Here is a 27,521-nt window from a genome sequence, read left to right as displayed (position 1 = left end):
GGGCCAACGAGAGATTCAGTTTATCGAGAGGAGAAAGGCTATCATAATTTGAATGATTTGTGCTTTTGAAGGAGATCATTAAGGACGATATACTTGCAACAATCTGATGTAAGATTGCTGATTACATAGGGAGCGGTTGAGAGGAGATAATATAATCTACAAGGAACAAGGATTTGGACCACTCATCATCAGAGAGAGATAATTTTGTTTTCTGCAGTTTTTTTCTTTTATTGATAACACAATTTTTACACGTAATTTAGAAAGGATATAAATATTTGGATTAGGAGAGTTAGAATAGTTTGGGATTTTGAGATTTCAATTAATATTGTTTGTACCATTAATTTTTGATTGTTCACGTACGGAGAACAAAATTTTGAGAATCCTTATATGAGATTTGTTTATTGAAAACTTTTGAGTGTGAATTATTTCATTATTTTTATTTCAATATATAGTGTTAGATCATATGTGTTTTTTTATTGTTCCGGTATTCTCTGGACCTTACCTTTCACATGTAATAGCATAGATATAGAAGCACGAATTGAACCCTGAGATAAAAGAATTAAAAATTGTGATAGAGTCATAATCATATCATTTAAATAATATTAATTATTAAAACAAATTAATTAGCTAATTATTGCTTGGCGCACCAAGACTTTAAATATCACAATAATATATATATATATATTATATAAAATTTTGAGGATAAAATAAAACTGTTTAGTAATAAATATTCTCTGTTTACTATAATTATAATTGTTCTCTATGATTTACTTTTATTTCACTAGTAGATAGTTCGATACCCCTTTTCGTCTTGTTCTCCAATCTCATAGGCTGTAATTAGCAGTTCTTCTAAAATCTGGTTATTCCTCTTTTATCGTGTAAATTTATCATATCCTATTTTTTTTGACGGGTATTTTGAAGTTACAGTTGATTTCATGTAATCGAATGAACTATCTTCCAATAAAGTCGTCCCAGGAACGCAACTCAAAAATATTGACAATATCATTTTAACTCTTTATCGGGCAAAGGCGTATATCTTAAATGACAACTTTGAAAATTTGACTGGGGTGTTAAAAGGGATAAAATAACGTAAAAACATTTGATTTATAACAAATATACTGCAAATAAAAAAGTTTGATAATGTAACCATATGGTCACATTGACCAGTCATGGTTATGTTTTAAGACATAACTTACTTATGAAATGATACAAAACAATGTTTTTGGTCTGTGATACAAAGTCTAGCATTACATTTTTCACACTGAAATCGACTTGTACCCTTTTGACAGTACCTACACCTCCCTTTCGTTGTGTGGACAGGACAATGGCCAACACAATCTTTTCTTGTCGTATCATCTGGTCTAGCAATAACTGTATATTTAATTTTTTCTATTGAAACCATTAAGAAACCATCAAGACACGAAAGCTGCAATACCTGGGGCATGTTATGCGTAATGAGAGATACAACCTACTTCAATTGATTATACAAGGGAACATCCAGGGCAAGAGAAGTGTAGGAAGAAGAAGAATCTCATGGTTGCGTAACTTGAGGGAATGGTACGGATGCACATCAATTGAACTATTCAGAGCAGCAGCATCTAAGATCAGAATAGCCATGATGATTGCCAACCTCCGTCACGGAGATGGCACGTGAAGAAGAAGATTGAAACCATATTCAAAGAGCTAGGTCTACCACGTCGACATTCTTTCCCGGCATGAGCTAATGAGGATGCAAGCTCTTTTCGAAAAACTTTTAAAGGTTTATATTTTTTTATATGTAAAACCTCACAATCATTCCGATAGATAAGCCAAGCATTTACGACGCTTATATCCAGAAGATAGGCAAATATTGAATAATACCATCGCTTAGCTTTACACGGCGTTTTGTAAAGACCCATTAGCGCATTGGCTTTATCTACCCCACCGATGTGCTTGTTGTAGTTTGTTATTACATATGGACATACAATATCGATTTTAATTGTAGCAGTTTTGCAGTACCTTTTTACTGAACTCGTTGGCTCGACTCCATAGGCTGTGCCACCAAGTAACACACATTTATTGTCAACCCATTTGATAACGATGACAGCCTTATAGTCATACGTTCCCCTTCCTTGCTTTTTCAAAATCTTGTAACTGTCAATTGTATTGTATTGTATTGTAACCTCCAATTCTATTAGCTCGTAAAGTGCCTAAACTCAAGATTTTCATTGAATTTTTCAAATAAGAAAAAAGAGCAAGGGTAGAAAAATAGTTATCAAAATATACTATGCTGTTATGGGGCTCATGGAGAAACTTGCATAGAGATATAACGACACTGGCTCCAACACCCAATGAATCCTCTTTTTCTGTTAGTTCATTGCGAGTTCCTTTTAGTTCGGGAAAAGTAGTTGAACCTTGGTAAGGTATAAAATTTAGTATACATCCAGAGACTCCAGTAATTACGAAAAATTTATAACCCCATTTGTGGGGTTTGTTTTTTATGTATTGCCGTAAGTTACCTGCACGTGTTCCTTTATACGTCACCATCGTCTCATCAATAGAGTAGTCATTTTCAAGATGAAATTTCCGACAATTCTGACGAATGTCCTCAATAAGAGGTCGTATCCTGACAAATCTGTCTTTGGTAGCCGGTGTAACAAGGTTGTTGTCATTGAAATGGATATAACGTCTAAGTAATTTGAATCATTTTACCGGCATAATACTAGGAATTTGTTCGACTCTAGTACCAGCTGCCCAATAGTCTTCAAATGCCGACAGTTTTATTATTCCCATTAGAACAAGAATAGAAATAAAGTCTGTCTTTTCTTTATGATTAGTGTTAATGCTGGCTCCCCTCTCTTGAGTACTGTAAAGATTTGTTTGCTCTACTATTTTATGAAAAACATCAAATGAAAAAAATTTCGTGAAATATTCGAGTGGGGATAATATTTCTTCATTAGCATTTGCAATGAAACTTTCTCTATTTTCTACAGCTTTTATATCTTATTTCAACCAATTATATGTAGGTTTGGACTTTTTCTTTTTTTTGCATGGCGGTTCGCTCGAGCTGTCTGGGGTAGGTTCTACATCAGCAATGTTATATTCTTGTATTGTCAGTTGGTATTTCTGTCAACAAATTTTCCATATCCATATTTACTGAAAATTAAAAAATCGTTATGGGGCAAAGTAACCAGATGGATACATTTGATTTTCAGATGCAATTCAATATCAAATACTACAAATAATGTATGTACATAATGGTAGAAACATTGAATAGTAGGTCTGGAATAAGTTTGAATAATAAAATCTTTCACATCGTAAATAAACTTACCTAAAACAACACTTTCTGCAATATGTGTTTACCATAACCTCAAACGTCACCTGTGACCGCCAAAACAAATTTATGAAACGAGTAGTTATTTTCAACTCTGTGTTTCACGACTGTTACCCCCTCTTCGACACACAATGTGACCACTCGGTAACATCTTTCATTCGTATGTAAAAGGCAAGGAACGTGCTGCAGTGTACTTTGAAATCAGTGCAACCATATAGTTACAATTCCCGATAAAGGGTTAAAGTCATTTATTTTAAAATGTATAATATATGTCTGATTATGAAAATTAGGTAAAAAATTGGCAGGCAAAATTAAATTATTAGAAGAATTTTCTACATACTAACAAAAAACAAAATTTGTTTTTATTAATGTTTTGTATTTTGATCCGAAGTGGAAATCGAAACGACAAATAAACTTATTTTAAATTAAAATTGTGGCTTATTCCAAACAAAAATAGTAAACTGGTTTTACAGGTCAGAAGTGTCATTACTGAATGTTAGTTTATTACCAGTATTGACGTTTTTGAAGCATGTAGGGATTGTGTAGGTAAAGGAAATAAATTTTTTATTGCAATTGTATAATTCACTTAGTAGAAATATACCTATAAAGAAAAATTCTAGTTATAATTAAAATCGGACATTTTCGACCCCCTTGGCTCCATTATGTTACGCCTTTGTTGTTTTTACCGTTGGGCGTTTTCGTTTACTTGTTTTTCTGTATGAACGGTGCAAGTAAAGTGCGCAACCAAGTAAACCAAAGCAAGTTCGTCGAACCTCCTGGCTATCAGAGACACAGACAGTCACAACAATTCCAATTGAGTGGGTATACTTATATTTATTCTAATGAAATGGTTTGCTGCTAAAAATATTAAGCTATTGTTTCAGTCTGACGATTATCATATCTTTTATATACGTACCCCGAGGATTTGATGTAATTCGTAAAACACATGGAATGAGTGTCAACGCTCTTCAATATTAAAGTCTAAAAAAGTTCTTTTTTATGTGTGGGTCTTCAGAGACTCCAAATTAATTAACAGCGATTTGAGAAACTTTTGATACTCGAAGAAAATATATTAGACGTAAGCTGATATGAAATACAAGTATATGAATATCAAGCAGAGTTTAGAAGAAATGGATGAACGGTGGTAAATAACAGTATTGCTCTAAAAGAAATCCACACTTTAATTATTCATACTTTTTGATTAACTGGGTAGCTCTGTCTTACGTCCTGGCGATTTTCCTCTTAATGTGTGACCACATTTTATCAGATTTGTTTTAATATAGTTTGTTTCGTTATGGTTGTATCTTTTCATCTGCATAAAGTTTTTTGTTCTGGCTATGGCTCTGACTATAAATTTCTTCTAATTTCAATTTCACATAGGGTTTGATTAGATTCTTTATATAAAGTCTCTATGTCCTATTGAGCCACATCAATCTTTGATAAATACTACACTTAATGGAAATTAACTAAAATTTTAATTGAAAACAGTTTATTTTGATACTTAGTATTCCACTTCGGAAATCGTTCTCAAACTACTAATTTCCATTGAAGATAAGTAGATAACATAGAAATACCTTCTATATGTGTATGAATAAAAATAGTTTCATAAGTCAATCTTTGAATTTTCGCAAACATTGTTTTCTCTGGTTGTCTATTTTACTACATTATTTCATTGTTTGTGCTATGACACACATTATTCGCTTTTAAACCTTATTATAACCTTTTAAGAATCTTCCTCTTCTGTCTATCTAACTTAATTCAGTATCTCAACTCAGTTTTTCTGTCTCGATTGCACTTATTCTTCTTTTTGCCCTTCTAGATATTTTTTTACTTTCTTCGATTTCTTGTTTCATCATTTTTGTTTGTTAACGTTACTCCTAAATTGTAACAGCCAAAAAATTACTTTAGATGATAATAAGCCGATCGTGAAACAAAGACAATACGAAGGTCTCGTTGCTCATTATCGGTACCGTATGGTATGGGTATGAATATTAATAATAGAAAGATAACAGTTTGACAAAATACCAAACGAATACGAAATGCTCCAAAACTCCAAAGATAAATAAAGGGGCATCAAAAAGTCTTAATCAGAGATTTATAAAGAACTCAAATTACGTTATACCTAAAATATATCAAATTATTACATAAACCGAAATATTAAAATTGCAATGGCATATATATACTCTGGGCCAAAATTAACCGGCCACCTTAAAAATGGGTAATTTTTGATGTCTTATCTCCTAAACCTGTTGTCCGATTTAAGTGATTTTTTTAATATGTTATAGACTTATTCCTTGACAATATCTTTATAATAATATTGTTGCTAAACAGGTAAATTTTCATTGTATACCGGGTGTATGAATAAATTTTTGTTTTTTTTTAAGTTTGCATCACCCTGTGGTCTAGCATTTGTAGAATACTGAAATTAAATCGTAACTATAGCCTCATGCTTTCTCAGCATTTTGTTTTTTGATTGATTCGCTTATGTTGGATAATACAAAAGTTAGGTGCTTTAAAAACTAGACATATTTTTTATCAATTTTTAACTCCGCGGAAGAGAAAAAATAATCTTTTTGAAAAAAATGTCATTTGTTACAGTAAAAATCCAATGAATAAAATCTTCGAAGAAAATTCAAATTAACAATATTTTGGAAATCAAAGTCTAATTGAAAAAAAAATTGGGTATCAATAATAGGTGTTGCCGCCTCTAGCCCTTAAGACTTCTTGGAGCCGGTTTGGCAATCCATTCATGATATCCTAGATATCAGATTGGGGGATATTGTGCCACTCCTCTACCGCAGCTGTCTTCAGCTCTTCAAAGGATGCATTGACTGGTACTCTTGCTCTTACCCGTCTTTTGAGGTTGTCCCAGATATGCTCAATTGGGTTAAGATCGGGACTGTGTGCTGGCCATGGTAGAACTTGAATCCCGACCTCATTAAGGTACTCACGGGTAGATCTTGCTGTATGGCAACGTGCATTGTCATGCATTAGTCTGAAGTTATCACCAATGAATGGTGCAAAAGGCATGACATGTTCTTGGAGAACTTCTTGCACGTATACTTGGGCATTCACACTGCCTCTACCGAACACAACAAGATCAGTACGCGATTTGTAAGAAATACCTCCCCAAATCATTATTGACCTCCTCGGTAAGCCACTGTTTCGGTTATAGCACATGCAGCAAACCTTTCATTTTGACGCCTATAGACACGTTGGCGTCCAACTGGACCTTTTATGATTTTGAATACAATTGAATATAAATTTTAAGATAAATTTGATTTATGTTAATGTTTAATAAGTTACGTGTTTATGTTAACGTGTTACCATTTCTGTGTATTATGTTATGGTTTCATGGATTGTGAGTTGGTTTCCCTTTGATGTTAAGAAAATTGATTTAAACGCAGTATTACCTTTATACTATCCTTATGAGATAAAACCTTAAGTATTTTTTTTATTTATTTCTATTAAAATATCTAAATATATGTAACACTTTCTACTTCTACCTATTTTACATATAACACAAATTTTTAATGCACCTTGCTAGTCGTATCTTTTCTTTAATTTTTGAAGTACCCCGGTAGAATAAAATGGCCCTCTCTGAAATTAATTACTCTTTCAACAAGATTTCCTATTCTCGTTGTCGTTCTCTACGCTTCGCAGAAATTCCTTCAGCGCCGGCAACAAAGCACTTAGAAACGTATTCCATTCCTATCTCTCATACTTCAATACAATATTTACAAATAGTTGGCTGGGTGTCTAGACAGGCGCTTGCTTGCCTTGTCGAATCGGACCTACGCAACAAAAATCGTAGTGCGCTAGCAAATTGCGTAAACCTACTAGACTGTCACTTGTTGAGAGCGGTGGCCAAATCAAATGCATCGGCCCAACAGTGCGTTTCGGGTCAGGTGCGTAGGTGCATACGTTTTTCGGGGTTTTTGGACTACACTCACTCGCATTAGTGTTTTTGAATATCTAAATATTTGTGTTTGGAAAGTTTGGCATATGTTTTGCGGAGGATGAAGGCAAAAGAAAGTTCTACGTCAGATGCAGGTCAGTTATTTCCAAAAATAAGTTACTGTTGTTGGCATGATTGTTATTATTTCCAAAAACCTTTGTTTGAAAGATTGTGATAAACAAAGCTGAAAGTTAAAAATTACTTTTATGTTGCAAGTATAAAATAATTATTATGGAATTAGTCCATAGTGTTTTAGATTAACTATTTTATATCATTTCGTAAGATGACATCATTACCTCTTACTTTATTAATTGCATTTCTCCATAGGTTTCTATCTTGGGTCATACCCATATTAATATTTTTCACAGACATATCTTTGATCGTCTTCCACCAGATCTTGTTTGGTCCTCCTCTGTTAGTCCTTTCAAGAACTGCAACTCACCGATACTTTGTATTAGGTGGCTATCATTTCTGCGATGACTTTGCCATAACCATCTTACCTATCATCCTAGTGTTGGATGATATCAAACCTGTTCTAACAATAGTTGTTTCTCCATTATAAATTTTTTGTACTATCTTTCTCGTTTCTCGTGAAACTCGTTTCTCATTGAGTTTCCACCACGGAACCTCTAGGAGATACCCGATCATATGATTTCTTAAGATAAATCGAGATAATAATTGATCTTGAGAAATGGCAAATTCACACTACATGTCTAGGTTGTCAAAGAATTGTACCTTGTTATTAACATTCGACATGTGACCATGTGTGTCGTAATTTAAATAAATAGATCAAGATCAATGAATACCATACGAGCACTTGTTTCTTTATATTGCATGATCTGATCCAAATGCTTAACCTTTGATATTTTTTGTACTGATTGAGTAACTTCCAAATTTGTTATTTTCGTAACCATCGTTTCTACTGTCTCCGTCAGTTACACAGATTTGCTGGCAAATTCTTCCTTTAATAAACTGTCAAAGTATTTAACTTCCTATCATATATAGTATACAATGACACAATTGACATCCCTTCGGTCTATATGTTGCATCGAATGATTTTTTGTTGTATCCCAGGATTATTCATAATATAAATGAACACTAAAAGCCGTACAGGCAGTGGCGGATCTAGAAATTTTTGTCAGGGGGGTCATGGGTCTTGAGGGTGATTTTGATACAGGATTTAGATTTTGGACCTTTCAGTGGCTGATCCCCAGAAATTTTTTGTCGGGGGGGGGGGGATATCAATTTTGTAACAACATTCATTTATTCTTTATTGTTAAACACGAAGTGGAAACATGGACTCTCGGAATTACAAGTATGAGGCGTATAGAAGCCTTTGAAATGTGTGTTTTTCGAAGAATGCTGAAGATTTCGTGGACAGAGCACGTGACCAATAACGAGGTGCTGAGAAGAATGACTGAGAGAGAACTCCTAAATATTGTAAACAATAGAAAAACGAGTTATCTAGGACAAAATGCTCCTGGCTAAAGAATGTAAGAGACTGGATAGGCATGGACACACATTCGATACTAAGAACAGCTCAAGATAAAGAGCAATTTGCTGTAGTTATAGCCACCCTTTCGTAATGAAGAAGAAACCTTAAGAATAAGTGTAAACAGCATTTTATTTAAATTAATTTATTCAACAAAAAACATAATATAATTAAGGAATAGTTGTTTCTATAATTAGGCATATTAGGCTATAAGTGCACGAATCGTCAGCAACAGCCGGCAACGAGTGATAAATAAAAGTTCAGTGATTAAAAATACTATAAGAAAAGTAAATATTATATAATTTTATAAAAATGTATTCTTTTCGCCTATCCGATTTAGCAAATCGCTCTATGATTGCATCAACATCTTGAGAAATTTCAGGATGCACATTGATGAGTGCTAAACCAGTTAACAGAAGTTCTATTTCTAAGCCAAGTCTTTGGACGCTTAAGCGTAGAACGCTCTGTTGTTGCTGCACTGACTGGCAGTGTAATTAATATTTGCAGAAATATTCTGATATTTGGATACATACATTACATGGATACATTATTTTGTACGACTCTTTTCCACTTTTGAATCCACAGTGAAAACTCTTGTTCTACTGTGGAATATGCAGTAAGTAGTTGGTCCAATAATATCCTGGAAGGTGGAAGTTAAGATATTATCTAAAAGGGGTAAATAAATCTTCGGAAATATTCTTCGCAAGAGTTAGCAGATTTGTTTTGATGACAGGTTTGACGAGAAACTATACGAGGCATCTTCAATTCAATGTCTAGTTGTTCAGCTATTTGTCTACTTTATAGTAAAGCTTGCTAAAAACAGATTCAGCATTTGATCTTTGAATTATTTCAACTCTTGACTTGGGGCAACCCTGCTTATAGGGTTGATGGGTTTTAAATTATTTTTTTTTACGATTATTTGATTGATATTTAATTTTGTTTTGGGGGTGGTCATGACCCCCGTGACCCCCCCTTGGATCCGCCACTGCGTACAGGCTTAAGATTTGGTTTTACATTTTTTTCTACTAGTTTCCGGTAAGGATTTTATTTTTAAAATTTATGATATTCAATTGCTTTAGATCTTCTTTCAAGGCATGCAAGAGTTTGCTTCTGAGTCTTCTTCCTTTTCTATTAAACTAAAATTAAAAATTCCTTTTTCTATTAAATTTTTTCTAGAAATATTTTTTCTTGCTACTGTCGTTTATGTTAATACTCTTACAGCTCTGCGATTATTAATTGTCTGATTATAAAGCCTCCCTCAATTTGCGCATTCTGTACAACACATTTTACTATTTTTACTAGGAATAAGTCCGAAGTTTACTTTAAAATAAGTTCATTTTGACGTTTTGATTTCCACTTTGGAAATTGTATTAAGATGTTACAAGAAAAAAGCTTCAGAACAATATTTATAACACATGTCCAATGACACAAATACGATTTCTTCCACTGGGCACACAACAATGGGTAAGCTGTATCTGTTTTAAACACCTAATTCTCTTGTACTTGTATTTGCTCTGTATATCAAGATTAAAAAATAATTCTGTGTCAATATACTTCTTGATTCAAATACGACGATTGAAGATTGTGTTCTTTAGGGAGGGTCTTCCACAAGCTGTCTTTTTCACAAAGGGTTTTAATAAATAATTTGAAGGAAGCAACAAATGAATTAAAGCTGATGAGTATTTTGAAAAACACATAGTGATTATTAGTTGAGTTATTTTAGTTATTTTTAGGCTATTTTTATATTTTGCAGTCATAAAGTAGCCTTTTGTTCGTTTACGTAATTTCATTAAACTACAATGGGATGTTATAGCGATATAAAACAAATTGGGCACACCTGACAATTTAAAAATATTCTCACAGAGAATAATAGTGGATAATTTACTCAACCATCAATGGCTTATTTATGAGATACAACCTTTAATTATGATTATATGACAAACCCGTAGAGGAATTCATTATAGTAATCGTAGTATTGGAAATAAATTCTTTTATTTTTTTTAAATATCTGTCAATCTATGTTTTCTCCTTTTTTTAAGACTTGGGTTTGATATTTTTATATATTTATGATACCGTTTACGAATCTGATTCGTCTTTATCTCAAGACTGCGTACCTACTTGCTTCCTCATAATTTTGTAAAGTTACTTGTCAACTGCCTCTTGTAGCTTATACGTTTCGTCTTCGATTCCAGTTTGTTTTGTCTATTATATTCCTGGAATGTACAGGTCTATTTTCCTTTTTTAATTATTACCCGAATTTTGGTCATGCGTACAAAAAGTAACGTTACTTTCGAATATTTCGATTCCTTCTTCTTCCTGCTTCTTCTTACAAGTGTACTTGATTTATTTCTTCTACTTCAGGTAAGCTTTTTTCTTTTTCTTGCATTTCTCTTCACCTCTTTACAGAGCCACGGAGTTTTTCGCTTTAGAATGGACTTCATCATCATCATCATCATCAATGGCGCTACAACTCTTCGTGAGTCTTTGCCGCGTTTACTATTGCCTTCCATGTTTGTCGGTCCTGTGCCAGTAATTCCCATTGTCGCACTCCCATTTTCTCTAGATCTTCTTTAACCGCCCTACAGACCTTCTTCCCTCTGGCCTTTCTTCTTCTTCTACGGCACTACAGCCCAAAATGAGCCTTGGCCTTCTTTATTTTTTGCCTCCACCCTTGTCTGTCTGTGGCTGCTCTTCTCCATACACGGACTCCTAAAAGTGCTTGTGCGTCGCTGCTTACTGTGTCTTCCCAGCGCTTTCTTGGCTTTCCAACTGGTCTCTTTCCCTGCATTCTGGCGTTCAGTGCTCGTTTTGGTAGCCTATCCTCTCCCATTCGTATCACATGTCCGGCCCATTGCAATCTTTGTATTCTAATGAAGTCTGACAGGGGTGTTTCCTTATACAGTTGATAGAGCTCGTTGTTATATCGAATTCTGAAGATTCCGTTTTCCCTCACAGGTCCTAGTATTCTCCTCAGTACTTTTCTTTCGAATGTGTCGAGTTTGTTTTTGGATGTTTCTTTCAGGACCCATGCTTCGCTGCCATAACATGCTATTGGCCGAATTAAAGTTTTATAGATTCTCATCTTTGTATTTCGGTGGACACTTTTAGACCGAAATATATGGGAGAGGGCAAAATAAGCTTTGTTTGCCTGCGTTATCCTTTTTCGTATTTCTCCATCCTCTGCTCCATCGGCATATATTTCTACTCCCAGGTATGTAAACTTTCCAACCGTTTCAATGTCATCTTCATGCATAATGTTTTGTGGGATTATATTTCTTCTCGTCTGTACCATTATTTTTGTTTTTTCTGTGTTAATTTCCAGACCTAGCCTTTTCGTTTGTGTTTTTAACTCTGCGTATGCTTCCTGTGCTCCTGTTGATGTTCTACTCATAATATTAATATCATCGGCGTAGGCAGCCAGTTGAACCGTTTTATTGGTCAGTAGGTTTTCTCGTCCAGTTTGCATTTGCCTAACCGCATACTCCAGTGCCAGGTTAAACAATGTTGGTGCCAGCCCATCTCCCTGCTTTAGTCCCTGCGAGATTTTGAAAAAGTCTGTCCGGTTGTTTTGTATTCGTACACATGCCTGAGTTTCATCCATTGTGGCTTTAATGAGTCTAATCAGCTTATGTGGTATTGCTAATTCTGCCAATATATAGTATAGTCTGTCCCTTTTGACTGAATCGTATGCCTGTTTGAAGTCTACAAACACGTTGTGAACATCAATGTCGTGTTCCCACGATTTGCTCAAGACCTGCTTGACTGTAAATATTTGATCCATTGTCGATCTTCCCCGTCTGAAGCCCGTCTGATATTCTCCAATAATATTTTCTGCTAGTGGTTGGAGTCGCTGGCCTTTCCCAGAACATATTATTTATAACGCGAATTTCGTTACTGCGTATCACATGCCCTGCCCATCTGAGTCTATTGGCCTTTATATATCTGATTATCTGACTAGATTTTCTTTTCCGAATAGAGACTCTAGCTCGTTATTGTATCTGCTCCTCCATTCGTTTGTCACGCTGTCTCGGCAAGTGCCATATATCATTCGAAGAATTTTACGTTCCCACACCAGCAATTTATTTATTTCTCTTTTTGTTAGCGTCCATGTTTCGCTTCCATACACGACTGCTGGTCGTATTCATCATCATCATCATCATTCAATCTTCGCTTATCCACTGCTGGACATAGATCTCCCTCATAATTTTCCATCTATTTCGATCTTGTGCCTCTTGCATCCAATTCCTATGACAACGTTTTAGATCGTCAGTCCAACGTGTTGGTGGACGACCTCTGCTTCGGTAGGCATCATCTCTTGGTCTCCATTCCAGTATCCGCTTTGTCCATCTATTATCTGCCATTCGAGCCACGTGACCTGCCCAGTTCCATTTCAGTGTTGCTACTCTCTCTACTGCATCAGCCACTCCTGTTCTTTGTCGTAGCTGGCGATTTCGGATCTTGTCTCGTAGTGAAACGCCCAACATAGCACGCTCCATCGCCCTTTGACACACACGGATCTTTTGAACTGTTCTCCTTGTCATTGTCAACGTTTCGGCACCGTAAGTTAACACTGGCAAAACACACTGATTAAACGTTTTTCTTTTAAGGCATATTGGTATATCAGACGATTTGAAAATATGGTTCAGCTTGCCGAAGGCTGCCCAAGTCAGTCTTATACGACGGAGAAGCTCAACGGTTTGGTTATCTTTTCCTATGCGAATCTCATGACCTAGGTATTTATAGGCCATTAGCTGGTCGTATTAGGGTGTTATATATCCGGATTTTTGTATCTCGTGAAAGAAGTTTTGACTTCATTAGATGTTGCATTGCAAAGAAAGATCTGTTTCCTGCCATTATTCTCGTTTCAACTTCTCGCTCTAATTTGTTGTCATTTGTGATTGTTGCTCCTAGATATTTAAATTCTTTAACCACTTCGAAGTTGTGATCATTTAGAGTAATGTTTTGCCTTATTCGTCGTCGTTCTTGTTTTGAGACGACCATGTATTTTGTTTTGTCGTCATTTATTTTTAGACCGATGTTTATTGCAGTTTCTTCAAAGCTCGAGAAAATATCCTTAATTTCTAATGTTGATTGTGCTACTGCGTTTACGTCATCGGCAAACGCGAGTATGATTTTTGCTCCTCGAGCAGTTATGTCTGGTTTGATTTTTGGATATATTTTTCGCATTCTAAGGCCAGGTTAAACAACAATGGAGACAACGGATCTCACTGTCTCAGTGCAGAATTTACGCAGAAAGCATTTGATATTTTTCCCCCTATTCTAACTTGTGCAAAAGAGTTACTTACACACATTTGTGTTACCGCAGCTAGTTTCTTGGGTACGCCGAGCTCGATCATTGCCTTCCATAATGTTGTACGATTAATTGAATCATAAGCCTGTTTAAAGTCTATAAAAATCTGATGCACTTCGTGATTTATTCCCAATACTTTTCAAGCATTTGTCTTATTGTAAATATTTGATCAATAGTCGATCTGCCAGGCCTGAAACCACACTGGTAGTCACCAACTATTTCTTCGGCGTAGGTTTAGAATGGACTTGCTTTGATTTATCTCTCTCTCACCCAGAGCTTCCTTAGCGAGTCCAAGATGTTTGCTTTAATCTTTGCCCAGCTTTGCTCGACCCCATCGCTTTGGATGATATACGCGTTCCTGCATCTTTCTGCTATTTTTTTGTATAAATATCTTGTTGAAATTTCAACTTTTATCCTTGTGGTTTATTCTGCGTTTTATCTTTCTAAACTAATTTCACTTACTACACTTACTATTTAACTTGAAGGTTTTATTTTATATACAAAGTTTTCTATATTCTCACAAAAAATAGTCTACTGGTGATAAATCGGGAGATCTTGCTGACCACTCAATTGTATCTCTTTTTCTTATTGATTTATTTTGAAAAATTTCATTGAAGTAACTTCGTAACTTAGAATATCAACGTAGGTGCATCACTAAAGTATAGTAATAAGCCATCCCGCTGAAACCAAATAGCATGGAAATTGTTATGAACAAAAATCCATTTATTTCAGGAATTACTTGATTTCGCAATAAACCTAAATATTGTTGCTCTTCTTAATTACTCTATATAAAAAATGGGGCAATAATAGATAGTAGTACTGTTTATAACTGTGCAAAGATTTACTTTTGAAGGCGTTTACGTCCTATGTTGGCTCATCCACCTTGGATTGGTATCACTCCAATATCTTCAATTATTTCGATTACATTACCATTTAATATAAACTTAACTTTATCGGAAAAAACATCTACCATCTACATCTACCTTTTACACCATGTTTTCAAAAAATTCCATGCTGTAATCAAAATCTTCATCAGATAATTCTCGAACCTTCTTTTATAAGGACGAAACTTATTTTTATGAAAAATAATACTAAATGATCTCACATTAATGTCTTTTCTTTTAAGGTGATTTTTAATTGAACACACTTTTTCAAACCTTTTTCGATACGTTTTATTAAATAATTGGACTACCTCATCATAATTGGTAGTGAAGTATGAGCGAACAAGAAAAATCTGCTGTCGCAGTTTTGCGAGTATGTTGGACGCCCTGAAGCCATTTTCAGACTTTAAGAATACATATATGCTAGAAATGGCCGTAGCACTTTTAGAAGTTAAAAAGGAAGCTGTTGCCGCAATTCAAAGTATTCCATTGTCGGCAAAAAACAATACAAGAAGAACCGAAATTTACCTGCAGACAATAAAGGGGGTTTGCTGGAACTTCTGCAACAGGCAGCTTGCTACGCCATAGCACCTGATGAATGATGTGATATTGTTGACGACGAAAAAATGTCTATTTTTTGAGATTTTATATTATTGAAAATAAAATATTTAGGGAAGAATTGCTTGCAGTCTTGCCGTTTAAAATCCAGACTCGTGGAGAAGATTTATTTCAGACTTTTGATGAGTTCATGACTAGTTACGATAAAATATTGTCTCTGTCAACTGATGAGGCCCCAGCTATGGTCGCCAAAGAAAGAGGGCATGTAAAGCGAATCAAAGAAAATAATGCTAGCACAGGCAGTTCAAAGTTTTTTTATCTAAGTGTAATTCAACACATTCTGACTTACTTCAACATAACAATGTTCGTTTCGTTGGCTAAGCAAAAGTCAAGTGATTGAACGTTTTTGGTAAATAAAACAAGAAATAACTACCTTCTTAGAAAACTTGAATACACAAGAAGCAAAACGAAAGAAGTATGTTGGCTGTGTCTTTCCTGAAAGATATTTTACAACACTCATGCTCATGATATGTGCTCAATACCGAACTCCAAGAAAATGAGAAATTAATGTGATCTGATACAAAGTGTGCCCTCTTTCCATAGCAAACTAAATATTTTTGAAAAAGACATTGCAAGTCAAGAACTAATTCAGTTTCCAACAACTCTTGAACACAAGAATAATTCTGACTCAGAAATAGACGTTTCAATATTTTTAGATTTCATTGAAGGTCTTATAAAGGAATTGGCAGGAAGATTTGAAGACTTTGCAGAGGTAGAAAAGTTTTCGGCATTCTAAAAGCGCCTTTTGCAGTTCCTCCAGCAGAAGAATGGAGTGACGTTGCTACGAATTTGTTCCCCATTTCAAAGCCCTTGCTCCAAATCGAGATTATAGACTTGCAGGAAGATATTTTGTAGCAAATGCATAGAACTGCACCCACCCAAGAATTTTGGAGTAAACATGTTTCAGAGAAATATGAAAACTGCAAGAAATTGGTCATTTACCTTGCTAATATATTTGGATCTATATTTCTTTTTGAAACTTCGTTTTCAAAGGTGAATTTTTTGAAGAACAAGTATCAATCAAGATTGACAGATGCTCATCTTGAGGACACTATATGCATTAGCTGCTCCCAGTGTAAACCTAACTTTAAAAAACTCTCTCAAGACCACAAGTGTAATTTTTCACATCACTTACTTTCACATTACACTGATTTTAAAAATGTACACATATTTGTTGTATTTCATACTGTGTTGTGAGTGAAAATTAAAATTAGCAGCTAGCAAATCATACGAGTGATTTTGGCAGAACTTCGTGATACGCATTCGTTAATTTGATTCACTCAATGGAGGCATATAATGAAGTTTCGCCAATTTTTTTTCCTGGACCTCCCCAAACCTATTTTAAAATATATCTGGACCCCACCCAAAATCAATTGCCGACCCCAGCAGTATAGGATCGTAACCAATGAAGACTCATGAAAATCGAAGTGAAACGCGAACATAGCACACCTGGTTTTCACATTTTTTCTGGATGTTTTATACATAAAACAATCACTTATTTAAATTTCTCTTTTTTACAAGTTTTGCAAACAATTCGAAAACAAAACCGAGCAATTGTTATAGTTTGATTTAATTAAACCCAAAAACGGAAAGATGAATGGGCGAACCCAAATTTTTCGGACAGAAAAATAGAAACGGGTCAGTGTCGCCGAATAAATTTAATACATTGTTTTTGTTCATTCCATTCATAATAGACTCAAATCACTTTTAAAAGAAAAGCAAACAATGAATGTGACCGCACAGGTTCGGCCGCAGATTTTTTTTTATAAAAAATAACCATATGGAAACACCATTATATTTTTTGACATCGTTGACAACAGGCAGCAGTTTTTCAATTTGGGTAATAATTATTTTAGTTTTGAACGTGTCTTATCCATCTTAAACTATGGCTCTTTCATTTTGACCTCAATTGGTGCCAATTTCTCGTGAAGACCTTCCGTAGTATATTCTAAATTTTATAAATCCTCTCGCCCTCATGTCTTTTTGAACCGTCACCAACCAGGTCTTTTTTGTTATACAACATTTTTGTAAGAATTTTCATTTCTGCAATACGCAGTCGTTGTTCTTCTTTCTTTTTAACTGTTCAACATTCAGTGTTGTACATTATAGCCTAACTAGTAGCGGCTTTATAAATTTGACTTTCAGTGTCATTAGAATTTTCCTGTCACATAACCCACCACTGACCTTCCATTTCATCTATCGCGCTTAAACTCTACATACATCTCCATTTATGTCTTCACTGCTCTGTAATACCGATTCTAAATACTTAAAACTACTATTTTTCACAATACAAAGGTATTTTTAATGGTAACTCCATCTTGTGAATTGTAGATAAAGAGGGTCTGACGGACTTTTCCGTACTATGACCTGAAAATGCTTTTGTGTATACCGTAGACCTCTGTTGATGGTTTTCGAATAGGTCTTAGAACCTGCTGTCTAGTCTCTTTTGCGTCAAAGAATTACTTCAACAGGTACATTTCGTCTATCGCCATTATTGCTCGCTCGCTGGAAATTTTTTGGTACTTGCTGAGATTCATCGAATTTTTTTGTTTATTTATTCTTATTGTACAATATAAAGCTCTTTATTTAAAACAACTTTCTAAACGTTCTGTTTTTGTCATATTAGGTTTTAAACCTTTTCTTCAAGACCCTACCTCCGCAATTCCAGTCTTTATTCTACGTTTTTTTGTTTCTTCATACTGTTATCTTTTAGACTTTCTTACCTTGAGGATAGGTTAACTTCATATGAGTGGGTCCTTTACCACACTCGACCTAAGAGGTATATTGTGACTTATCCCTTGATTAAAGTTGTCCTTTCAGCCCAGCCATTGTAACAAAATCTATTATGGTCTTTGGTGACACTTCTACGAAGTCATGGGGCTCGAGTTGGTAATACCCAAACGTATTGAGCATTATCCTATACAATCCTAAGCAGTTGCACAAAAAGTCTTCTGCTGTCTCATCGTCAGCCTGACAAAATCTGCAGTCCGCAGTTTCTGTCTGTCCGGTTTTATGCATTTGCCTCTTGAGGCGACAGTTTCCTGTTAGGAGACCTACGATAATTCGCAGATCATTCCTATTCATATCTAGTAAATCGTTGGATCTTTTTGTCCAAGGTTCGTGTATAAAAGCCTTATAAAAGCCGAGTTGTTAAGATCCATCTGTTCGTACCGGTTGTTAGGTTTCATCCATTCCACCCAGTCATATATCGTTATTTTGGCTGTGTTTCTTACTGTTACTTTTTGTTACTTGTTACTTTTTCAAATCAGAATCAGAATCTAAAGACAGTTCCAAACTAACGGAGTCAATTGGATTCGATTCCAGTGCCTTTACTGCCGGCTGGCTATTTGATATATTTTTTATAGATCATTTTTATTAGTTTCTGCAGTTACAACTTTATAGTATACATTTCTGCTTGAAAGATAGTCTAGTGATTACCTAGGCTTTCACTAAGGCTAAGCCATGGTTTACCCCCGTATACTCCTACTTCAACTCCTTCATCGACTGTCTATACACCAGCATTGTTCTGCCATTATGAGATTCGTTGCATTCGACACCCATTCGTCCCTATCAGAAAAGACGACGGTAAACGACTTTTCTCGAAATTATATTTAGGTTGCAATGTACCATTTCCAACTCTGGATGATTTTTTAAATATCTCTTCACTCTTTCGCCCTGGTTCCTGGCTTAGTATTCGCCTTCTGCATGCTCCCTCTTTCGCCTCCTTCTCTCTCCATGTATTTATAATGGAGGAAGGTCAAGTATGACCTCCATGGAGGCGGTTGGGGCAGTCGACATCGCTCCTGTTATGATTAAGTATGCTTGTCGTTGAAGCTGCTCCCTACTAGTGCTCCATACAGAATAATAGGTCTTACTACGGTCAAATCTGTCTGGGTTTCATATGACATGATTTCTCACATTTCTTACTTTTAGACCAAGACTTGATCTTAATTTTTCGAACTTGTAATGGTGCTTCCCCTAAAATAATAATTTTTGGCTGATTTTGCTTCCGAAATATTTCCGAAACCCAACTTCAGGCGGCTTCAGACAGCTCATGGAATGGTGCTCTTCGCTAGTTTATGTCAGCAAAGAGAAACAGAAAATCGATATTAGCGATCAGAAAAAAAGAAACAAAAAAAATAAGTTACTGTGAGAGTAGTAAATATTTGCATTTTGATAGATGTACTTGACCTACCCCAAAATGTAGTGGGATCATTCCGATGGATTTCAACACCAATTAGTGTTGGCGCTAAAAATTCTAGAAGTTGGGTAGTTTATACAATGGTAAAAATTCCAACACAACTTCGTTAGACCACTCCATAGTAAAATTACTACGACACTGACCGTACCTCCCTAGCCGCGTCCGAAGGGTTGGACATGCCGTGCATCAGCTTCCGATATTCTTTTGAACCGGGTCGATTTACCGACAAACAACGGGATAGCACACGCTAGTCATAAATAGACAGTTTTGCCGTATCCCAAGTGTCGTAAACCAAAAATATTGAGAAGAAAAACGGTATTCCACGTTGCGTTGGTTCCCGTCTTTATATTTTGTCTTTTTCTATTACATATTTCTATTTCTATTCACTCCACGTTCTGTGATATTAATTTACATTTTTGTGTACCGGCCAGAATTCCTACTTTAATGACTGTCAGCCAATATATTGTTGTCCGCACCCCGACACTAAGAGGCGCGTACTTGGGGATGGTTAGATAAAGGGTAATATAGATTTATTCAATTATAACATACTACAAAAGTATGACTACTGTTCTACTTTTTGTTTTTTACAGTACTTATCTATTTTAAAATGAAATAAACCACATTAACCCTTTTTCCTAGCTTTATCATAAATGGGAAAAAAGGTTTTATACGTAAAACTGAAAAACATAATCTTTATTACTTTCCCCCGTCGAATTATCCTCTTATGCCGGCCCTTTGACATCGCACCTTTCAGCCACGGCCGATACATTGTTCCATTGTTGGTTTTGTGGTGCATTGTACTGTGATAAAAATGAATCGTGAAAAGTAAACAAGGCCGAGTATTGTAAAGTTTATCATGAAAATATTTATAAACCACTGATAATGAGTAATATTTCGTAAAGTACGATGCATATTCTTCTGCCTTTACTTTCGTTTTTGTTTCGATTGTCTGGTTTTTTGACGCCTGTAGACTTGCGTCATTATTTTGCTATAATTAATTTGTTGTTGTAAAAACACAGATAAGTATACTTATTTGAAATACAGATCTGCTGCAGGAGTAGACTTATGTAGATAGTTAGGTTAGTTTTTTATATTTTTTTGCGCCAAACGAGATTTGCGAAAAGAAAAATTTCCCATTTGCCTTTGTTCCTTCAACATGGATAGTGAATGCCTCATTGATTACCTCTAATACGCCTAATAGGACACTCACCTTGAGACACCCAATATAAATAAACATATCAATTAAATTTTAAAGCAATTTTCATAATTTCTGAATTTAATAGATTACCACGTAAACAGGTGACAGGCTATCTTTCGCATTAGAAACTAGCTCCTTGGGGCAAAAATGCGGGTGATGAGTTTACCTATCTGCGGTGATGAGTTTACGAGTCTCCAAAGGATGTCGGGGATGTTTGCTACATCTCGGAGGGACTAATAATTTTATGGGGGGCTATAAAGTGATGAGTTCCTACACTACCCTCAAGGTGTGCATAGCATTCCACATCGTCTGACCACAAACTAAAACCACAAACTAAAAAACTACTTACTAATCATAATAAAAAATCTATTAATTGGTCAAACATTACAAATGTGTTTTTAATTATCAATTATAGCAGGTTTTAAACTAATCCCGGAACTTCTTAGCATTTGTTTCAAACAAATTTTCAGACGTTGTTTTCCGATTTTTTTACTTGGATGATACCATTTTATAAACCATTTTACTTGGATGGCATGCATATCATTCATATAAATAAGTGCCTTAAAATTCTTAACTTTACCTAAAATCGATATGTGATACAAGTACTTAGATGAGCTTCTCCAATTTATTCCAATTATCTGGTTAATTGATTTTTTGACGTGACAACGTCTTAAATTAGGTTGTGGCTCGGAGTCATTCATGAAAAAGTGTAACGCCCGCTCACGTCTGTTACGATGAGTCACCGAACGAGAGAGAGGCCCGCCGGACCTTCGAATGCCTTGCGTCTCTCTCCCACTCAAACATGATCGGTCCGCTGCGCGCGCAGCACTAGAGAATTAGGCGCGTTGAATCGGTGCGTGCTTGTGTCTCTGTCTTTCTCGAGCGTTCTTGGCGTTCAAGACACATTACAGCAGAAACACTTCCTTTCATTTCATATTTCTCCTATCATCGTCCTATCCTCAACAAAATCACTCAAATAGAAATTAGTTAAGTTTAAGTTTACATGTACAATGTTTTAGTAAACAAAATATATTTCTATAGTTAAAATTTGTGCAATTCTTATTTTCATTCAATTCCTTGTTCCTATTGTGCAATTTAATAATATTCATATCAATAAATATTCTACCGAGAAAAAGACGTTGTCACGTAAAATCTTCGCCCGTAAAACCGACTTTACAGGCAACCGATTTTTTTTTCATTTCTACGATAATAGAGGAAATTCATTCATTCGTTCATTAAGCTTTACAATCCGTAAGGATTATAGCTAACGCCATGGCGTCTACAATCCTATTCTTGGGTGAGGTGGATTATTCCTCTATGCATTTTATAGCTTGCTGTGTGACTCTTTTTCATTTTTGCGTACTCTTGCACTGAACTTTTCAGTCTTTAACATCAATTGTTCTTATATTTATCATCTTCTATATCATTCAGCCATCTTCTAGGTCTTCCTCTACTCATTGGCTATAGTGGTGTCCAGTTAGTTATCTTTCTCAGTATATCTCAGTGTAGGCATCTCTGTAATATCTCATATCTTCGGTTATATTATTGTATACTGCCTATCTCCATTTTAGTTTTAGATCATGTTAGACGGCCCCTGTTGTTTTGGTTTTGCTCCTTTTCCATCATTCCACATACATTGAATACTTCAGGTCTTAATTTCGTCTTTGGATGAAATTAAGACCTTTGGATGGATTTAATGAAATATGATAGTCATCCAAATGTAGTCCATCTTATTCTTTTTCTGCTCATTTCTCTGGTCTAGGCTACTTTTGCCTGTTCTGCCTATCTTTAAATAAATATATTTTTAGACACGTTCAATTTTTGTTTTCTCAAGATTCATTTTTGGTCCGGTCGTACTGATGCTTTTTCTAGATTTGATACCATTGTACTTAGTTCTTCCGTAATTGCCACCAGTAGCACATTATCAGCTAACCTATGATAGCTTATTGTCACAACCCATAGACTTAAACTATTAATATACATCTATTAATTATTTGAACTATTTACGAGCTTCCTAACATTCCGTCCTCATCTACATAAGTTATTCTTAAATAGTAAAAATTGTTAAAAGTGGAAACGAATACTAAAAACTCGATCCCCTGATACATAATTGATCACGTACTTTACATAAAATAACTGTTTAATCCAAAAATAACATTTACTACAATATAAAATAAGGTTATGACGACGTAGTTTCTTTGAAAATATTCTAAATTTAAATGTTATGGCTGGAGAAGTAATTAAATCCGCACTTAAAGGTAGGACGTGTAAAGTTTTAATTTATTGATTGTAAGTAGTAAAAATGATTTTAATCAGTAATTGCTTATAAGAATTTAAAAATATTTTTTTTCCCCTTTTTCTTAACAATTGATACCACCCCTAGATTTCCCGTATTATTCTTTTTTGTCACTCGACTCATCCATCTAAGCATTCTCATTTCGGCCACATGCATTCGTTGTTCCTTGTTTTAATTGCCCAACATTCAGTTTTATACATCATAGCTGATCTTATGGCAGTTTTATGGAATTTTCCTGTCAGTTTGTTTTGCTAAGATGCAAATTAGAGCTGGAGAGTCAAATAATAGAACAAGTGATGGAGTTTTAATATCTAGGCCTCACGCTACCTAGCTACGGAAAGCTCGAAACAGAAGTGAAAGATCAAGTAAATAGAGCAAACATAACGACAGGATACATGAATAAAACAATATGGAGAAATAAAAATATCGGCAAAGAAATGAATGGCAGAATTTACAAAACAGTCATCAGACCAATAACGACATAAGCTACAAAAACACGACTCGGCATAGAGAACAAAACGAATACTAGAAACAAGAGAGACGGGACCCCTTAGAAAAATCCATGGTACGACTCAATGAGACAGAGCTAGAAGTACAGATATACGATGGAGATGCAAAGTCGAGAATATTTAATGACTGGGTTAGAAATAAAAGAGTAGAATGGAACGAACGCATAAGCCGAATGACAAAAAATAGAGTAGTAAAGACGGCGAGAGACGATTCCCCAATAGAAAGACTATTAGTGGGAAGACTACGAAAACGATGGAGTAACAACTTAATGTCACAACAGACAGTCATGTCCATTGACTTAAAATATAGATAGATTGCGCATTTCAACAGGCAGTGAAAGGACCATCTTTCTTAATATGTATATATATATATATATATATATATATATATATATATATATATATATATATATATATATATATATATATATATTGTTATGCTATTTAAATTGTATTATATTGCTTATTTAGAAAAAATCCTGTCTATATTTATTAAATGATCTAATCTCCAATGAATCACAATAAATCAGCATTAATTAATTACAATCTCAGGCTATTTAAATTGTACTATTTACCTTTGATCGTGGATTCAAAATATTTTCCAATTGGCTTCCTAATCGGGATAGGTAATATGACCTGAATAAAATACATAGAATTTCAACTGAACTATATGTGAGATGTCCTTTATTTTAATGAAATTTTATATAACAATCAATCCTGTAATATTTGCAATATACTAACTTTAAATATATGAGAAGTTGTTTTCTATCATGGACCCAAATGTTATTTTACATTGATTTTTATTATGTGTTATAACTAAGCTCTTTTTATAATTCCTTTTTTTTAAGTGATCGCAAAATTAACTGTCTCTATTATTTATTCAATTTATTTAATTAATAAATGAAAATCACACTCCGGCTCTAATGAAAATTGACTGACCTTTCCTTCTCTGCCGTTGCAATTCTATGGCCACGCCACAACAAAAAAATCCTTTCTCTGCTTCTGCTCCTATTGTGGTCCAGATGACGTACACCTTTCTCCTATCTGTCCTTGTATCTGCAACCCAACAACTCGTGTTAGTCTATGCAGCCTCCTTTTGAGCCAATCTCCGCGCCTGTTTATAACTCCAAATGTTTCCGGCTTCGTCTGTTATTAATATTCTTATACCCTTTGGTTTTCTATCTCTCTGTACCCCGTTCCTCACACTGGTCAGCTTTTACACAGCAAATAAACACACCCGGTAAATTACGTCTTCGGGACTTCAAACAAACACACATCACAAAGCTCCTTCCTTCTTGGACGACTAAAACTGACTAACTAACTTTTTTTTCTCTCTCCTATCTCATAGCCAAAACCAACCTCCTTGCATTCAAAAATTGACCAATAAAAATCATCCACCTCTGTGACGTATATCGTTACCAACCAACTCTCTCTATAAAACGTCATTCGGGTAATTCCAGAAAACAACCTTCTTTAATTATTCTAACTAAATCTATCTGCTTTACAAATATTTCTTACTAATAGCTACAAACGATACCTGTTTCTCAATTCAATGTCTTTTGTTAATAAACTTTTACCGATATAATCTTTCGGGGAGAAAAACCACCGCAAATCCCGGTCTATTTTTCAACACTTTCTATATACACTTTTATTCCGGGTAAATCCATTCCACACTAACCGACTTATTTAAATTTCTTATCGATAATATTTGAAAGTCTTGTCTCTGAGGCCTAATGAACAATTCTTCGAACAACTTAAAATACATATTTTGTCTTATACAGGATGTTTGAAAATTTATATGCCCGTGTCTTTATGAAATATCAATAATTTTAAATTTTATTTAAGTAATAAAATTTGTATATCGGTTTTTTATTGCTTATGGACATTCAAAAGTACAACAATATATATATATATATATATATATATATATATATATATATATATATATATTATATGTATACCTATATATACCAGTGACTCCCACTTGACATTAAGACGAAAGAGAGAGAGGGAGAGAAGCGAAAATTAGTCGAGAGATCTTGTTGAGATTGGAAAATGTCGACTTGCTCATCAGTCTATTTTATAAATGGTAGCAGTCTATTTTATATAAGCCTTTGGCCGTGTCTACATAACAAGAAGAAGAAGGAGAATCAGTTAGTTTCTTTTATATTATAAACTGGATTGTTTCGTTTTATTTGCTTAGTCGCGTTTTGGTACAAAATTTGTAAAATAACGGAATCAGAAAATAAAAGAAACTATATATCACTTAAATTGTTCTTCCAACAAATCGACTCAAAAAATTCGAAATCGTTTAACTCATATAACTGAAGATACTAATTAAGAAATAATACATGTCATGCTGCAAGAGTTATAGCATCTATGTTTTAAAAATGACCCACTATATTTTTGTACCTATAATTTTTTAAGATCCTTCCAATTAATATACATAGGTAAGTGCAGACTTCGACATTCGTGTTAACGTAGGAAAATCGACGCCTATGACAACAAACAGAATTTCGCAACTACGCAGAGAGACCTACACAGGCATATAATGTATAGCAAACGTTGCAAATTCGGCTAAAACATCATCGTGCAGTTTGAAGTAGTCCGATGGAGCGGAATGTGAACGACCCTTCCTAAATTCAGACACACACTATCCCATGTATTCGCCTGCACACTCATTGAGCACGAAATTTGTGTAACAGTGCGTTGGTCGTCTCACTATACTTCCTAGGGAAGTATATGGGTTTTTGGATGATGCTAAATATAGAGTTTTAGAGTAGTAAAAGGAAACTTAACGAAAATAGTAGTGGAGAAGGTCTGAAGATATAAATATCGAAAACTAGAAACACATCCCATTTTTGTTATTGACACTATTCAAATCTCTGTAATATCTAGCCAAACTACGTCCACTACGACAGAGTCTTATCTTATCACTTCTGTTACGTAGTACTTATGGATTTTGATACATTGAGAATGGGTTTTATGAATGGCATAACTTGTGAGATGTTGATGACGTATTATTTGCAGGCAATCTCGAAAGATTACGAAATCAAAGCATCAATTTATAAAATATTGTAAGATAATACTAAACACAAGAATAAAGAAAGTCGTAATTTTTAGCAGAGACTCTAATACTAACGAGTAATGTACTATAAACGAAAAATTATTAGAAACAGTACAAAATATTTCTTGCTTTTACTAGACACTTAACTTTTTTATTTTTTTTTTAATTTCTGATGACCATTTTGCATATAATTTTAACATAATACAAATAATTAATTTGCTATTATATGATCAGCTTGATATCAACTGATTCTCCAAGAAATTGATCTGGTGTATATTAAAATATAGTTTTCTGAAGATAGCAATTCTAAATATAGACAAAGAAGACAGTAACAACAGCCAAACACTGTAAGCAGCAGCTAAGTGAAGATGAGACTACAATTTTAATATCATAAATGAAAGTGAAACTTTACCAAACAGCTACCTAAATCTACTTACAACAAGAAAATGGGTGTGCAGGAAATTCATCAAGCTAAAGACACAGAAAAATTTGCCATATTGGTCATCAACTTTAATTAAGGACGTACTTAGGAGAAGAAGGATTCTCTTAACCGTTCCCAGTGTTTTTAATTCTGCCTCGTTAATCTTTCTGTACTACCCTAATATCGAAACTATTACTTCTCCTTCCCCATGTATTTTATCTTGGATCATATCTTTCTCCATAATTTTTATTAGTAA

General features: G+C 34.6%; 1 protein-coding gene across 1 annotated transcript in view; it reads left to right on the top strand.

Annotated features, from left to right (window-relative positions):
* Fancl (E3 ubiquitin-protein ligase Fancl) overlaps window positions 1–27,521 on the top strand; it is a 349,014-nt gene that overhangs the window by 225,446 nt on the left and 96,047 nt on the right. The window lies entirely within an intron of this gene.

The sequence above is a fragment of the Diabrotica undecimpunctata genome, chromosome 3, assembly GCF_040954645.1.
Source record: "Diabrotica undecimpunctata isolate CICGRU chromosome 3, icDiaUnde3, whole genome shotgun sequence".
Classification (NCBI taxonomy): Eukaryota; Metazoa; Arthropoda; class Insecta; order Coleoptera; family Chrysomelidae; genus Diabrotica; species Diabrotica undecimpunctata.
The sequence above is the reverse complement of the archived record's forward strand: the minus strand, read 5'-3'. Positions and strand labels throughout refer to the sequence as shown.